Here is a 17,221-nt window from a genome sequence, read left to right as displayed (position 1 = left end):
CAAATTAAAAGTGAAAATGTCACTGAAACATTCTATATGTTAATTTCCAATGAAGTAAAGTTATTCACATAACAAAAAGCTCTTTGGGATAATCAATCATTTTTTTTTTCTTAAGAGTACAGTGTTCTTGAGACCAAAACGTAAGAAGACCACTATGGATTATCCCCCAAATTGACAGGTTCATGTTGTAACACTGTTATGAGATTCTAAATCCTCATTTAATTCATTGGCTGGGCCAAGAAGCTGGTGGTCAGTGACCTGAGGGACTTTGACCATTAGGAGAAAAGTTAGTTTGCTTCTTCCTGGGCATTTGAAGTTTTTGCCTGTTCTGTTATTACTATTTTTTCCTTTTCTCTTTACCTTTATATTATCTTCCTTTTCTCTAATTTTTTATCCTTTTTCTTATTTTCCCCTTTTCTCATTTTTTCTTAATTTTTAAAAACTTTTGTCTGGCATTGTGTTTTGACTCAGTTATAAAGATTAGTTCATCAGATGGACTTTGGAAGTGGTTTTCTTTTGAGGTGGTTGAATTCAAGTTTTTCATTCATCAACTCACCTTGGTACACCTTGACTCCAATCCCAGGAGTAGGGCTAATGTGCTGCAGTGCCTCTAGCCTCGCCATCTCTGCTAAGGAAGAGACTCATATTGCACCTGCCAGTTTCTCAAGACCATCCCCAAGGGTCATTTCACCAAAGGGAAGACACCCCAGCACATCCTGACTGGGAAAAGGTAGCTGTGAAGGTCAAGACTCAATAGAACTTCAGCCTCCAGAAACCGTCTTATGAAGTAAGAATCACAAAAGTTTTGAATTATCCTAATAAAATTATTTGAAGTTAAGAGTTATTGAGAAGACACTATTTTATTAAAGAGTACGTTAGCAGAAGAGAAGTATTTGAGTAACTGGGGACTCATGACAATAGGAAAGAAAAAGAAGCCTGAGATGGGTTCCTCTAGACCAGTGGTTCTCAACCTTCCTAATGCCATGAACCTTCCTCATGTTTGAGTGAGCCCCAACCATAAAATTATTTTTGTTGCTACTTCATAGCTATAATTTTGCTACTGTTATGAATCGTAATGTAAATATCTGATATGCAGGAGACTTACAAAGGGGTTACAACCCATGGGTTGAGAACAGCTATTCTAGACAGTGTCTATTGTGGAGCGTTGCCACCAGAGGTCATTGTTCGTACTCAGAGGCAGAAAGTCTACTCTTGGATGCCGACATGAGACTTTGGCTTCATCATGGAACATTTTGCCAATAAATAATTAGTTCACTTTTGATCAGTCTTCCTTATGCTCCCCCAGAATTCTTTGAGGGCCACAAGGAGGATGAAACCCCTGGGAGTCATTCTATATACACAAGTTAGGAGATCCTTGCCTTCTGATGGGCAGAATTTCAAGAAGCTCTGGGATCTGAAACAAAAAATTCCATATGCCCCTTTACATGTCCATGGAGTGTGAAAAACAACTGAAGAAATTTCTTATTTTAAACATCAGCATGAGAGTCACTCTAGGACTCTTCAATGATCCATAGAATGTAGGTTGTGAAGATGATGAGCTAAAACCTTACACGAAGCCACTTTCCAACAGAGGACCCCAATCAGACTGAGTTGATATTCATGGGTTACAACAGGAAGAGAATGAGGACTTGCCAATGGGCCAGAACTACAATGAAGTGATGGCCGCTTATCTTCCCTACGAGAGATCTGAACTGGAGGGCTACATCATCAGCCTAAAGCCATTGCCTTCCGCTGATCTGCCTAAGCAGCACTTCTTTACCATCTTATAAGATAGAACATAGCGTTTCTGCTAATAATGAACAGTGATATTTCAGCCAGTATGCTATTTTCACCTCTAAGTCCTACCTACTCTAAGAATACCCAGAGTTAACAACACAGGAAACAAGTGGCCTAAGGAGTGCCCCCTTCTGGCAGGACAGAAGGCAAACAGCACTGCAAATGTGCCTGTCAGCTCTGCCCTGGCTCCAGGGGAAGACAAGAATGCCTTTTGCTTCCAGGCATAGTGACCTTTCCACCAGCACAAATTAAAGCAGGAATTACCTGCTTTGGGGGAGGATCAGCTTTGGTCAGCCTCAACTTGGCACCCTAACTGTACCAGCATCTGAAGCCTCTACAGCTTCTGTTTCCATCAAAGAACTCTGACCTACCAGCCTACACCAGGGATCCAAGTCAGCTTTGATGCAGCCCACTCCCGCCTTTGAGCTGTACCAAGAATAACTGAGTTGTTATAGCCTAGTATAGTCCCTGGGTGTATCTCTGTGACCTCTCCATCTTCTCTCATCATCTGGGATACATGTACGATCAGCAGAATTTGCCCTCTGCTGTGTTCCCAGCCTTTCCATCCTTTCTTTCTGGCAACCTCCAAGGTGGTAGAGGGCCACTGGGAGCTTCTTCAACAAGTTCAGCCTCAAATTTAAATGCAGAAATCTGTGTTTCAAGTTTGCCAGAAAGAATCTGAATGAACCTGAAATCAAAAGCTGAGTGGAGACACTCAAACCTCATGTGGTGGGCAGTGGAGACAGTGGTAAAAAAAAAAAAAAAAAAAAAAAAGAATTCCAGAATCAAGTTGTACTTATTATGTTTTAGATGGAATATAAAGATCTTGAGCTCCTCCTGGAGCCCAAGGAAATGATGTGGAAGGTTGGTGAAGTACTAGAAGCAAGCAGCTGCCAGTACAAGTCAAACCAGAAGTGTAGCTGTGGGTACAGGGCATGCTGGGCCAAGAGACCCGCATGCCGTGAAGGATGGAGGCGTTCAAACTGCTGCAGAAGTCTCTCAGTGGGGCTCCATGTAAACAGGTGTCTGGTACCTCCACGGCCTTCAAAAGCATTTCCTCCAAAATAACCAACGAGACTAACCTTTATAAGGCTAGAAGAAGCCACCTATAAGAGAAGAGGGGCCAGCTAGACCCTGCTGCCCACTGGCCACTCTGCTCTACCTGGGCTATACAGCAGGGCTCAGATTGCTGTGTTCTCCCTTCCCCATCTTCTTTTTTTCCCTCTGAGTTGGCTGGGAGGGGAGATGATTCTTCACAACAAATAATTCATCTAGTCTTTGCCAGAGAAGGGGTTACCTTAGAAGATAGAGCCATAGGTATTAAAAAACATCCATATGATATCCTAGCAGCTGTCCCCCACATTGCTGTTTGTCCACACAATTTCTATCATTTGAAGAAACGTTGGCTCAGAGAAGTAAGGAATGAAGATGAAGACAGTCCTCTGATGATAAATTTTTATTTTATTTTTTTGTTTTGTTTTGAGACAGCCTCAGTCTGTCACCCTGGGGAGAGTGCCATGATTTCATAGCTCTCAGCAACCTTAAACTGTTGGGCTCAAGAGATCCTTTTGCCTCAGCCTCCCAAGTAGCTGGGACTACACACAATGCCTGGCTGGTTTTTCTTACTTTTAGTTAGAGATGGGGTTTTGCTCTGGCTTAGGCTGGTCTAGAACTCCTTACCTCAAACAATCTACCTGCCTCACCTCCCAATGTGCTAAGATTACAGGCATGAGCCACCATGCCCCACATGATGATAAATTTTGAATTTACATTTCAAAATGTAGAACCATAACACACAAGGATCTTGAGTGGTCATTTGTAGCTCTAAGTGTTTCTAACGTGTAGTATTAATTAGAAAATCATCTACTTTTCCTTCCCTTATAATAACACTGTTGGGACTTCTGGTTCCCAGTATGGCACACAGGAGCTGGGAAGTCATCAATACATATTCACAATAAGTAAAAAGCTGAACAATCTTAAAAAAACAAAAAGACCTGTTCTCAGATACATAGGAAAAATGAAATAACAGGGCATTCCACTGCTTCCAAAATTAGAGAAACTGACAGGACAAAACAGAGACCACTTACTTGAGAACCCGCCACTAGAAACCTCTGAAATGCAATTGATGGGTTGCTGGAGACTCTGTGGGTGCCAATCTGAGAGAGAAAAGCAGCAGAGGGACCGAGCCCTTGGGAGGCCCTAAGCTTTGTGATGTCTATCTACTGGAGTTCTATCAGACTCTCTCAGTGAATATCAGAGAAAAACCCACTTTGTGATTCCAGCAGAAAGGGGGAAAATAACTATCTAGAAATCATCAGAATATCTGCTTCTTAACAAGGTCTATTCTCAAGAGAAAGTATTTAATCTGGTGTCTTATCAAAGCCTGACTGACCTGGGGAAGAAAGTACTCAACTTCAGTCCCTCTGGCCATCCTGTTCCACCTAAGGGGGTGAGGGTAGCGATGTGGGAACTGAGACGTAAGTGTGCAATTCACAGTCCAGGGGAACAGGGTCACAAAGACTAAGACCTCATCATAGGACTATAGAACGCTGCTCTGTCAGCCACACCTTACCAGCACATTCCTGAAGGCCTATTGCAAAAGTTCCTTTTACCCAGTGCATCATGTCTGGCTATTAAATTATAAGACATGTTGGAAGTCAAAAAACACAGTTCGAAGAGACAGAGCAAGCATCTGAATTAGACGCAGATGTGGTAGGAGTGTCAGAATTAGACCAGGAGTTTAAAGCAATTACGATTAAGATATTAACTGTGTTGACCAGTTTGAAGGAAGTATTTCAGATTGCATGTGAAAATCCCACACTGTACCCTAGAAGTGCATTAATGTACATAGTTACCATTAAAAAAAAAGATAAGTTGGTAATGTATAAAGTGGACAGCTGAGTAATATGAGCAGAGAGATGGAAAGTCTAAGAGTAAGAAGAAATAATAAAGATAAAAACCACTGCAACACATAAGCCAAAGAAGAAATTTCAAGAGAAATTTAAAAATATTTTGAAGTAAATGAAAATTAAAACACAGCTTATCAAAATGTGCAGGATGACATAAGAACAGGGCTGAGGAAAAAATTTACAGGATGGAAAACATCTATTAGAAAAGAAGAAAGATCTAAAATAAATCATCTAAGTTTCCAATATAAAACACTAGAAAAAGAGAAAATTAAGTCAAAGTAAGAAGAAATAGTAAGCATTCGAGCAGAAATGAATGAAATTGAAAATAAGAAATCAACAGAGTAAATCAATGAAACCAAAGCTGATTCTTTTAAGAAGATTGATAAAATTGATTAGTCTCTAGTTAGGCAAACTAAGAGAAAAGGATGCAGGTTACTAATATTAGAATCAAAAAGAAGGGATATTCCTACAGAGTCCACAGACATGCTAGATTAAATAAACCAACTCCTTGAAAGACACAACCTCCCAAAATTTGTACAAGAAGAAATGTACAATCTAAACAAGCCTGTAACTGTGAAGGGAATTGAATCAATAATAACATGCCAAAATAGAATGCGTTGGGGTTTACTGGTGAATTTTTACTAATCATTTAAGTAATAAATTATACCGATCCTCTACAATCTCCTTGAGAAGATAAAAGCTAAGGAATTATTTTTCAACTCATTCTATGAGGCCAGCATTATCCTAACACCACAACTAGAGAAAGATGTTATAAGGAAAAAAAAAACACTATAAATATCTCTTACAAACATAGATACAAAAATTTTGAACAAAATATATGTATTAACTAATTCAACAACATGTGAAAAAATTACAGTATAGAATATGAAGTCTCTGTGCCTTCTATTCAATTTTGCTATAAAACTATAGTCGCTCTAAAATATCAAGTCTATTAACAAAACAAAATTGTATTTCATTTTATTTTTTAGACAGAGTCTCACTTTGTTACCCTGGGTAGAGTGCCATGGCTTCATAGTTCACAGCAACGTCAAACTCTTACCTCAGCTTCCCAAGTAGCTGGGGCTACAGGCGCCCACCACAATGCCCAGCTATTTTTAGAGACAGGGTCTCCTGAGCTCAGGCAATCCACCCGCCTCTGCCTGCCAGAGTGCTAGAATTACAGGTGTGAGACATTGCACCTAGCCAATAAAACACTTTTAGACCTGGTGTGTAAAACCACAAAATATCTTTAATCTATTTTTGCCTCTTACGCACACAAAGACCAGAAACTCTGAAGAGCTAGGGACATAAAATGTTCCATCTTCCATTTCATGTTAGAAGACTTTGGTAGGCAGATCAAGCCCTTTGTGTCCCTGGATTAATTTTTAATCTCATTCACCCCTTTTGATAATTTCTATTTACAGGCAAAATTTTGTAAAAGAGGGAATTGTTCCCATTGAATAGAGTAGTGAGTAGCTATAGCAGAAGAAATTTTGTGTTTCTAGTCATGTTCCCTTATGCCATGAGTTAAAGGCCACCAAAATGCAATAAATTCTTCAACAATCTCTTCATTGAGAAGTAATTTTTCTTAGCCTACGTAACAATTTGCTATTCTTTCTCTCTTCCCTTTCTAAAAGTGCAAAATGAAGCCAGTGAAATATACAAATCATTTCTATATCCAAAGGCATATAAAATGATGGAGCTCCGTTACTAGGACAGTTTGCTTTTGAATGTGTTCTTAACATCAGTTTTCCAATTCAGAACCATGAGTTTTCCACTTCCCTTCTACCAGATTTTCCTGGGTGAGTGGTTTGCCCTTTATGGTTGGCTAAGTTATCTGTTCTCATAAAAGACACAAGCTTACCAAACTGCTGTTGCTCAAGTTTTTTAAAAAGATATTTAAAACCCATTATCATTTTTACAAGCTATCTCTGTCCCAGTTCAATTCCTGAACCTCACTGTGCTTCCCGTAAAATGATAGGTCTTTCTGCAAAATAGTTCTATTATATAGACAAATGATATATTTGCTAATAAAACATTTTGTTGTTAAATGTCTCACTGACAACTAAAATAGAGCTGCGTAAGTAGAAGCTTATTTTGCACTGAGGAGGGAAACCATTGGGCTAAATGTTCCTAGCAGGGGACTTGTTAAAGTACCAGTTGTGCGATGGGGACTTGCACTGAATAGAAATTTCCAGTCAAAGATTGAAAATGCACAATTTCAGTTGGCATGATCAAGTCAACATCTGGTTATGAAAGTTAGAGATGCTCTTTCTCATCTGTGGAATTTTAGTAACAAAACCCTTTAAGCTGAATATCATTTGTAGATTGGAGTGCCTCCTATTTTAATTATTCTTTTCAATGGAATAGCGTGAAGATATCCACAATTGTATCCTGCCTAGAGCACTTGTTGGAAAACACATAGTCTCATTTTGGCTTTCCTGGTACGTTAGATGGCATCATATTGTGAACAAATGGTTCTTATTCCCTAAGCTCAAAGGTCATTGTGCCATTACTAATGGGTGATAAAGTGAAAAGAAAAGCACTAGGAACTGGGAAAATTGAGTTTCCGCTTTGTACTTCAGACAAGTCAACTTGTCTTATGTAAGTTGTGAAGATTAAATGAAATAAAACTTTTGAACCAGGGCTTGGTAAATGGAAATAAATGGAATTTTAGCTCAAGACCATGGTACAGTGGATGTATCATGTAAAACTCAGCCTTCCATCATTTATCTTATTAAGCATTTTATTAGATTAGATATACTCAGCAAATTTTAAAAATGGAATGAGGATTATTATGCAAGGAGAGTCAAGTAGTAGATATCTGAATAGTAGTTCACTTCTGAGATATAGGAGGTACAGCATTTCTTAGGGAATCATAGAGATTGGTTTGATGAAAGATGCAGGTGTGGTTATCTTTATTATAGGCTCATTTAGCTCACCTGTTTTACTTGGTGTCAGAAAAGACATATTTAAATCCAAGGGTGTGTTCCAGTAAGACCAAAGTCCCAGACAGAACGTTTCCATGAGAGTAGGCTGCTATCAATCGGCTGCCAATCCTCCAGGATATGAAACTGTATTTTGACAAGGTAGGATACAGAGACCCGGGGTGATGTCAGCCTTGAGTAATGCTGCTAGGAACCTAGGTTCTTAATGGTGTTGGTAACCTGGTCAGCTTTTTATGAAGGAGAATAAAGATCATGAATGTCATCCTAATGAAGTGGGAACTCCATTGCAAATATAGTCTTTCTACCAGAACAAATGAACACAGACAGCCCCTGGTGCTTGATAGGGAGCTATTGATCTGAAAAACGCTGCCCTCTCACCCCATTCCCTGTTTCAAAAACTGATTCTGAAAAGCCGTCTTTCACCCAGGAGACACCAATGAACCTTCAGAGTCAACAGGAATGGGACAATCAATGCTCTCTAGGATAGCACATGAATCAAGGGGGCCAAAGGTGATGACAAATGAACCTTTGATAATGAACCCTCTGATTGAGATTAATAAGTTCTGCCTACTTTAGATGGTGTATTTCTTGACACATAGTCAGATTAGTATGTGCAAAGAACTTCTCAAGAATAAAATAGATTGGGTTGGAAGAGGAGCATTGGAGCTTTTAGAAGTTTGATGTAAATTTCAATCAGATGAAATTATTCCCTCTTTTAGGGGAACATGGACATTCATATTGAAATCTATTAAAGAATTATCATCCAGATCTCTTTGCAATATTCTGATGACTCTAACTTTTTCTGTAGTGAGATAAGAAAACCACACTTAGACAAGTACACCTTATTGTCAGGTCTGTTTCTGCTTTCATCAGTCTGGAATGATGACTAATATTTTCCAATATGAAAGTTTCATAGCTCAACACGGATATTCCTTCACAAAAGTTGACCAGGTTACATACACTGCTAACAATTTAGCAGCCCTTCTCAAGGCTGACATCACTTTCACCCCTTACCCCATCTTCCATCCAACCAAAATACAGTTGCATACCCTGGAGGACCGGCAGCCAACTGACAGCAGCCTTCTGTCATGGAAACCTTCTATCAGGGACTTTGTTCTTATTGGAACACATGATTGGATTTAGATAGGCCTTTCCTGACCACCATATTTCTGAAAGTCCTCCCATCAGATGCATCCATGCAGGTCTTAGAAGTGAGCACTGTGTGGAGGTGACCACATTTGGGGGAAGCAATTTTGCATGGCTGATGCCATAATGTACCACCCATAACCCTGCTTCCAGATCAAGGCCCTCATCTCACAGTTGCCAGGAGTGTTGCTGCTGATCACTCAGCCTCTGTCTCTGGGCAATGCTTTCAGAACGCAGCTGAAGGAAACTATCCCTGCCTCCTCCCCAGGGACAACAGCTTGTGTCCAGTGAATGATCAATTCTGGGAGTCCTACCTCTTTGTCTAAATTGGGGACAACTCTGAATGGCCAAAGCTTCCTACAAGATTAAATGAGGCCTCTGTGACAATTTTCTTATGGCTCTACTTCTACCCAATGTTACTTCCTTCACTCTCTTGTAAGTGTTGTTTCTGGAAGTATTTCCAGATAAACTTTTTGCATAGAAATCTCTGCCTCAGAGCAGAGATTAACCTGACTTAAGCTGTCAGGCCAGTACAGAGGTGGTGTATGGTCTTTTTAGTGAGAAGCACTATTGGAATTTTTAGCATCTGGCCCCAGACAGACACTATTGAGATTTTTTCCTTCATCTTTATTGATTTTATTCTCAATATACACATTATGTATTCTGGATGGGAGACAGATTTCTTCTTTATTACTTTACAACAAATAAGCATGTTATTCTCTCTGACCTCAGTTCCTACCTCTGGGGTAATGTGATGAAATCCAGGTGTAAAAGTCTCGTCCAGGAGTAGCTGGACACTTCATGGGTGAGAGACAGTGAGAAATGGATCCTTCTCTTATCTACTGTATAGAAGAAAGAGATAATTGTTTCCCATTCTCCCTCCAAAAGGAAAAGATATAGGATGAGAAGATCTTGGCTACTCACTCTAACCTTTTGGAATCTCCCAGGGGCTACATAAGTCTTGTGTGTCTCCTGGTTTTTTATAACTTGCAGATATGTCCAAGTTTCTGGACCTCATTTTCTTTTAAAATGTAAGCCCACATATCCAGAGTTAGGTAAATTTCTCTGGAGTTCTCTTACCATCTCTTACCATCTGCCCAGCTGTAAATTAACTTCCCAACACTGGCTCTGGGCCCAAAGTTTCAGAAAATTTATCCAGAAAGCCCAAACAGTGCAAAACCCCTAGAAACACAAAAGTATTTCCTCCATATCCCATAGCATCACAGTTGCTGATTAGAAAAGGGTTTTCATCAGCGGTTTGGTGATGTGCTGGGAAGTGTGTGGCTTCAGATTGGGCCTTTCTTAGGATCTGGAGGTATTATGAACTATGTAATAATCTCTGATAAATTCTTTTTTGTAGTTAAACTAGCTAAGTTAGATCTTTTGAGTTTGCAAGTTAAGATTCCCAGCTGATACCTTTTGAAAATCTTAGAAAACATGCACACGAACTTATATGTCTGTCTATAAGGAAGCATACATATTGAGTGAAAATATGCATAGGAATGATGAACACCAAATTCAGGATTACTTGATGCTGACTTTGGATTTTGCCTGAGAAAGGGTCAGACCATGTTCGTAATGTTTTGTTATAAGAATAATGGGTACAGTGTTAGTCCCTGTTTTATCATTTGTATTTGGATAGCCATATCTGTCTGTCTCTCTGTATACATTGCATAATAAATTCTAAACTATCTGCAGAAAATCTTTTAAGACAAAACATAAGCTCCTACAACAAAGAGGCTCCCAAATTCTGTGGCTTGAAGAAAAAAAGTATTTGTTCCTGTCTCACATAACTACCTTTAGAGAAACAATCTAGATTTGGGGGGAATCTCAGCTCCACACAGTGATCCTAGAACCCGGATCTCATTCTCCTTTCACTTCATCTTCTCCCAGGACATTGTCCCCACCGATATGCTTAAAACTGGCTCACAGATACGTATGCTTCAGCTCATAGGAAAAGAGAAAAGATCATGTTTGTCCAATGTTAAAACAAGACCGAAACCAAGAAATAGTTCACATACCTCTTTTCACATTTCAGTGGAGAAAATGGATGCACATAGCCAGACCAGGCTGCAGGGGGAGGCTGCAGAGTGTCTTTCTGGCTAGATGATGTGCCCAGCTACAATGCTCTTGTACACTAAGGGGAGAATGAATTTTGATGGAAATCAGCATTCTCTTCCAAAGGGATTTTAGGAAATGCATAGACAAAAAATGAATTAATACACTGTAAATACCTGAGTACAATTTTCTTCTCTGCTCACAAATCTACAAATACTGTCAGCCACCATTTAATCTAACTTTAGAGGGAACATTTTGCATGTTAGAGCCAGAATAACTTGAGAATATGCCTTGTCTATCTCTCAGTGGGCTCAAGGACTTTATGTAACAACCTACTTAAGATTTTTGAGGAGAGGAATTAAGACTTTTTATAACTCTCTAAATTCAATCCCTTGCCATTATTTGTCAACACCCTAGATTTGTCTGCTGTACAAGTCTTGCTCTGCTTTATTTGGCTTGGTTTTTAATTTCCCTTTCAAATGTATGTTCTCACTTATCTTCTCAAAACAAAGAATAACGAGAGGAAAAATGATTTTCTTTGAATGTTGTCGACGTTGTGATATATTTCCGTAAATTAGGAAAAAGCTATCTTGGCAGCGGTCTGTCTAAATTATTTCCTCCAGCTAACTAATCCCAATTCCTGTTCATGCTTAAATAAAAGGACTGGTTTGCCGATACAGAATTTCCGTTGCTTTATAAATTCCGTTGCTTTATAAATTGTTTGTATATTCAGCACACATTTTCTCTGAATATTTTCTGTTTTCTCTCTGAGTATTTTCACCATTTTCGAATAAGAAAATTATTAGGTAGAAAAATGTGGCTGTTCCCATACATTGTTCTCTTTTAAGCTATAAAAGAACCAAGTAAAAGATGACAAGAGGCATTCTGCCCCTACCCTATTCTGCTAGTAAGGCTTCAGTAGGTTTCAGACTTGGGGGACTTAATTTCAGGTTTTGGAGTAATACACAAATTACAACAATTTGAACAATAGATACCATGGCTTCAGGTATAAAAAAGTCAGGAATTTCAGATGACTTAAATTTGAGTTTAACTGAGCAAAGAATTATTCATAAATCTAGAGTCCTTAGAACCAGAAAATGTTCAGAGAGCTCCAGTCACAATATGGGCGGCAGCATTTGTCGACAGAAAACAGGATTGGGTACAGCCCTGCATCTGCCTTATTTGAACATGATCTGATCAATTGGCAGCCTGTGATTGGCTGAGATTCAGCTATTCATTACAAAAGCACACTCCTAAATTAGGCTTCCAGGTATTTTAAGTTCTAAGTTAGGTTGCAGTTCATACTTAAAAACTCGAGGTAAAGCGACATCGGGCCAAATTTAGTTCAATATGAGTTTGGCTCCAAACACTCTACATTAAAATACCTGGCCATAAATTACTACAGTTTTTCTTTCCTTTTATATCTTGATATATTTTCCTCTAATAGACTACATCCTTCTTTTAAAGATTGCACATAAACAAAATATTGGTAGATTTCTATTTTTAAAAATCGACTATGTTAAGCGCCTTACAAATTGGTGCAGGTGATATGGAATCCTTGCTGGTTAAGGGAGTAAATAGTCTGAGGCAGATCTCTAAACTATGCTCCATTTTTTTATGTTGTTACTGTCCTGAAACTTCTTCATGGAATTATTGTAGCTACTGGTGTGAAAGCAATAAACAATGATTTCTTCTGGAAACACTGACATTTTGTTTTAGTAAAAACATGTGTGGAGTATGATTATAATGTTATCCAGTAAGCACAACTCTTAACAAGCGTTTGAATCAGATTTTGTGACAATGAGTATGGAATTATTTCTTTTCATTTAGTTTTTATGCAAAAAATGGGAAGTTGAGTTATATATTTACCATGTTTTTTATGTTCTGGGTAATCTTACGTGTTTATTCCTAAAACACATGAGTATAATTTGCAAAAATTTAAAATTATAGAACTGAAAACAATCTTAAATATGATGATATAGTCCAACCCTGCTGTTTCACAAATAACAAAACTGAAAGAAGTACTTGGAAAAAATGAAGTTGGTTAGTTGTGGGCAATATTGCTGAGGATAGGGATGCCACACAGTCACCACTCCGTCCTGCCACTGAACACTCACGGCCTTCTCTACCTACCTGTGGCAAAATGTTCCTGGACTGAACAATTGTTAACATAACCTACTTTCAAAATGCTTTGCATAATTTTGGTCTTTTTCAGAATGTGGTAACAGACACTCTAATAAGCAACAGTTAATGTAATGTGTATTCAACTAGAAAAATGTGACAAACAAACAAACAAAACAATCCACCTACGAGCACATTGGGCCAAATTCTAAAATAAATCCAAACAGGAGACTTTCTGTAAGGCCTTCTCTCCATCAAGAGGAAAATTCAGATCTTGATGGTCTGTGAATAGCCTGAGGAGTAGAAAAAGAAGAGTTTGCATTAATTCAGAGTTCCACCATTGTTCTTTGTTATGATTTTGGTAGACTTTGTAAATAATTTGAATTAGTCTCTAAGAAAAAAGACCACACAGAAAAACAGTCTTTCATCTTCTTCCAACTTTACAAGTCAATTTCTCCTTTTCTTTTGATAATAAATACACATTTTAGACAAAGAAAGTGGTTATTGAAATTTCCATGCTCTCACCATCCAGCTAGACATGCCATACTAATTGGATTACAGTCTCTGTGTCCAGGGTAACTGCTGCCTCCTGGTGTCCTGAATAAACCATTAAAGTTTTGTTATTTAATGCCTAACTATGAACCAAGAATACGACTTTTTTTAACTAGGAAGGAACCTGAAATTAATTTATGTCTCTGTTAGACCACTGGTGATTTTTGTGTATTAGAAACTGTGTTGATGTATGATTCAGGATTAATTAAAAGTCATAGTAAATTATCCAGATTTATATCTTTGTATTATACAAAAAATGGATTCTAAATGTTTGAGTTTTTCTTGAATTCAAACATCTCTTTATTTTATTTTGTTCTATTTTATTTTTATTTTTTTTTAGGCAGAGTCTCACTTTGTCACCCATGGTAGAGTGCTGTGGTGTCACAGCTCACAGCAACCTCAAACTCTTGGGCTTAAACAATTCTCTTGCCTCAGCCTCCCGAGAAGCTGGGACTACAGGCACTTGCCACAATGCCTGGCTATTTTTAGAGATGAGGTCTCGCTCTGGCTCAGGCTGGTCTCCAACCTGTGAACTCAGGCAATCCACCTGCCTACTATGTTCTTTTCCACCCTATGTTCCTTTCCTGCCTTCTTTTGGAAGAGGATAGAGTTCTAGCAGTGTAGAAAATGTGTTCATGCTTTTGTTTTGTTTTTTCCTCATAGTAAGTTCTCTGTATTAAAAAAGTATGTTTAAAGGAAGTGAAGAATACATTATGTGTAATTTAATAATAATATAAAATTAACTAGTTCATAGAGAAATGGATTATCTCATCTTATACTTTTTTAAATTTTCATTTCCTGAAAGAGGATACCTGTGCATTTTTCATATTCTCTAAACATTACCTATAAGTAATTTCTATCATCCTCCATAAGCTCATAGTTTATCATTAATTTCTTCCTCTAACCACAGTCTCATGATTGAGACTGTATATTCTATATTTTCAAATTTCATTTAATGATTAAAAAAATCATTGTCCACAAATTTAACTCAACTGTTCCCTAAACATAAAATAAAGTCACTAAGCAAACTGGATTATTTCTGAAAACTATGAGTTAGAGAATTCTGGCTATGAGGCTATACATTCCAACCCTTATTATTACAAACTTGAAATATGATTGACAGACAAGGTTGAAATCCATCCACTTTACCACTACCATTGGTAGAAATGTGATTTACCGAATTATACTTTTAGGAATGGGAGTTTTTCAACCATTTTCTAGAGTAGAATTAGTATTGTGATCTCATTTCTCTTTTCTAAGTATTAAATTATTGGAAGACAGGTTATGAATGGTCAGGACAGCAGCTATGAATTAAGTAATAGTATGGCCAGGGTGCCTAATCACTTAACCAAAAAAGGTTTCTGTACACCCCTGCATATATGTTTTAGTTATTCCCAGAAAAATGAATCTCTGTGAATTGAGAACCTCTATACTAATTATCAAGTACTATGTAAAAAATTCTCATAAATGTAGTGGCTTAAAACAATATACATTTATCATGGTATAGTTACTATGAGTCAGAAATCTGGAGATGGCTTCACTGGGTTCTCTGCTTCAGGGTCTCTCATGAGGCAATAAAATGTTGGTGAAGGTTGACATCTCATTAGAAGGCTTACCTGGGGAATGATCTGGTTCTGAGTGGAGAATCTGGCAGAATTCAGTTACTCAAGGACTGTTGGATCTAGAGTAGTAGAACATGTCTGGCTGGTGTCCATACCTTACATTGTGGATCTCTCCAACAGTGTATTATGCTTCATCAAAGCATACAAACCAAGAAGGCAAGGAGTCCATAGCCAACATCACACTGAATGGGAGAAATTTAAAGCATTTCCCCTAAGAACTGGAACAAGACAAGAATCCCAATTGTTACCACTTCTACTCAAAGTAGTGCTGAAAATTCTAGCTAAAGCAATCAGTCAAGAAAAAAAATAAGGGTATACTAATTGGAAGAGAGAAAGTCAAACAATCACTTTTTGCTGAGGGTATGATTTTATATCTATAAAACCTACTAGAATTGATAAGTAAATTCAACAAAGTCTCAGGTTACAAAGTCAATGTACATAACTCAGTAGTATTCCTATACACCAATATCAGTGAAAGTGAAAGTCAAATTAAAGACTCTGTACCATTCACAATAATTCCAGAGAAAATAAAATACCTAAGAATATACCTGACCAAGGAGGTGAGAAATCTCCACAAGCAGAACTAGAAAACACTGAAGAAAGAAATCACAGATGACACAAATAATTGGGAAAGTGTATCATGCTGATTTATAGACTCAATGCAATCACCTCCAAAATGCCAACATCAGATGTCTGGAGAACATTTAGAGAACTAAAAATAGACCTGCCATTTGATCATGCAATTCCTTTATTAGGTATATGCCCAGATGACCAAAAATCACATTACAACAAAGATATTTGTATCAGAATGTTATTGCAGCCCAATTCATAATCGCCAGGTCATAGAAGAAGCCCAAGTGCCTATCAACCCATGAATGGATCAATAAATTGTGGTATATGTACACCATGGAATATTATGCAGCCCCAAAGAAAGATGGAGACTTTACCTCCTTCATGTTTACATGGGTGGAGCTGGAAAATGTTCTTAGCAAAGTATCTCAAGAATGGAAGAAAAAGTATCTAATGTACATAGCCCTATTTTGAAACTAATTTATAGCTTTCATAGGAAAGCTATAACCTAATTATAGCCTTAGAATATGGGGAGGGTGGAGGGAGAGGGGAGAAGAGCGGGGTGGATAGGTGCAGAGAGGGTGATTGGTGGGGTCACCTCTATGGTTTATCTTACAAGGGTACAAGTGAATCTTTCTAAAAGCAGAGTATGACTGTCTTAACTCAATAACCAAGAAAATGACATGGAGGCTATGTTAACCAGTTTGATGAGAGTATTTCAAATTGTATATGAAAATATCATACTGTACCCCCGATTACATTAATGTACACAGCTATAATTTAGTAATAATAAAGAAATAAAATGCCAATATCAAATTTCCCAGATCTAGAAAAAATGAGCCTATGGTTCATAGAAAAGAGATGCCTGAATAGCAAAACTAATCTTAAACAAAAAGAACAAATCTGGATGCATCACATTACCAGACTTCAAGCTATACTACCAGGCTATAGTAACCGGAACAACATGGTATTGGCACAAAAAATGATTCATGGACTGATGGCTCAGAGCAGAGAACCCAGATATAAATCCATGCACAGCCAACTGATCTTTGACAAAGCAGATAACAATATGCCCTGGGCAAAAGAAATCCTATTAATGGTGCTAGGAGAATTGGATTCCCACATGCAGAAGAAAGAAACAGGATCCATATCTCTCACCATTCACAAAAATTAATTCAAGATAGATAAAAAACTATAACACATGAAACCATAAGAATTCTAGAAGAAAATGTTGGAAAAACTCTTCTGGATATCAGTCTAGGCAAAGAATTTATGAAGAAGACCCCAATAGCAATTCTAGCAACAACAAAAATAAGTAAATGGGACTTGATTCAATTAATTGCTTCTGCACAGCAAAGGAAATACCAATAATCAATAGGAAAAAATGGAAAATGTGTAGAATCAGAGAAAATATTTGCAAGTTATGTATCTGATTAAAGGGCTAATAACCTGAATCTACAAAGAACTCAAGAAAATCAGTAAGAAAAAGAAACAATCC

This window comes from Otolemur garnettii, unplaced genomic scaffold (genome assembly GCF_000181295.1).
Source record: "Otolemur garnettii isolate 467f Iridium unplaced genomic scaffold, OtoGar3 scaffold00035, whole genome shotgun sequence".
Lineage (NCBI taxonomy): Eukaryota > Metazoa > Chordata > Mammalia > Primates > Galagidae > Otolemur > Otolemur garnettii.
The sequence above is the reverse complement of the archived record's forward strand: the minus strand, read 5'-3'. Positions refer to the sequence as shown.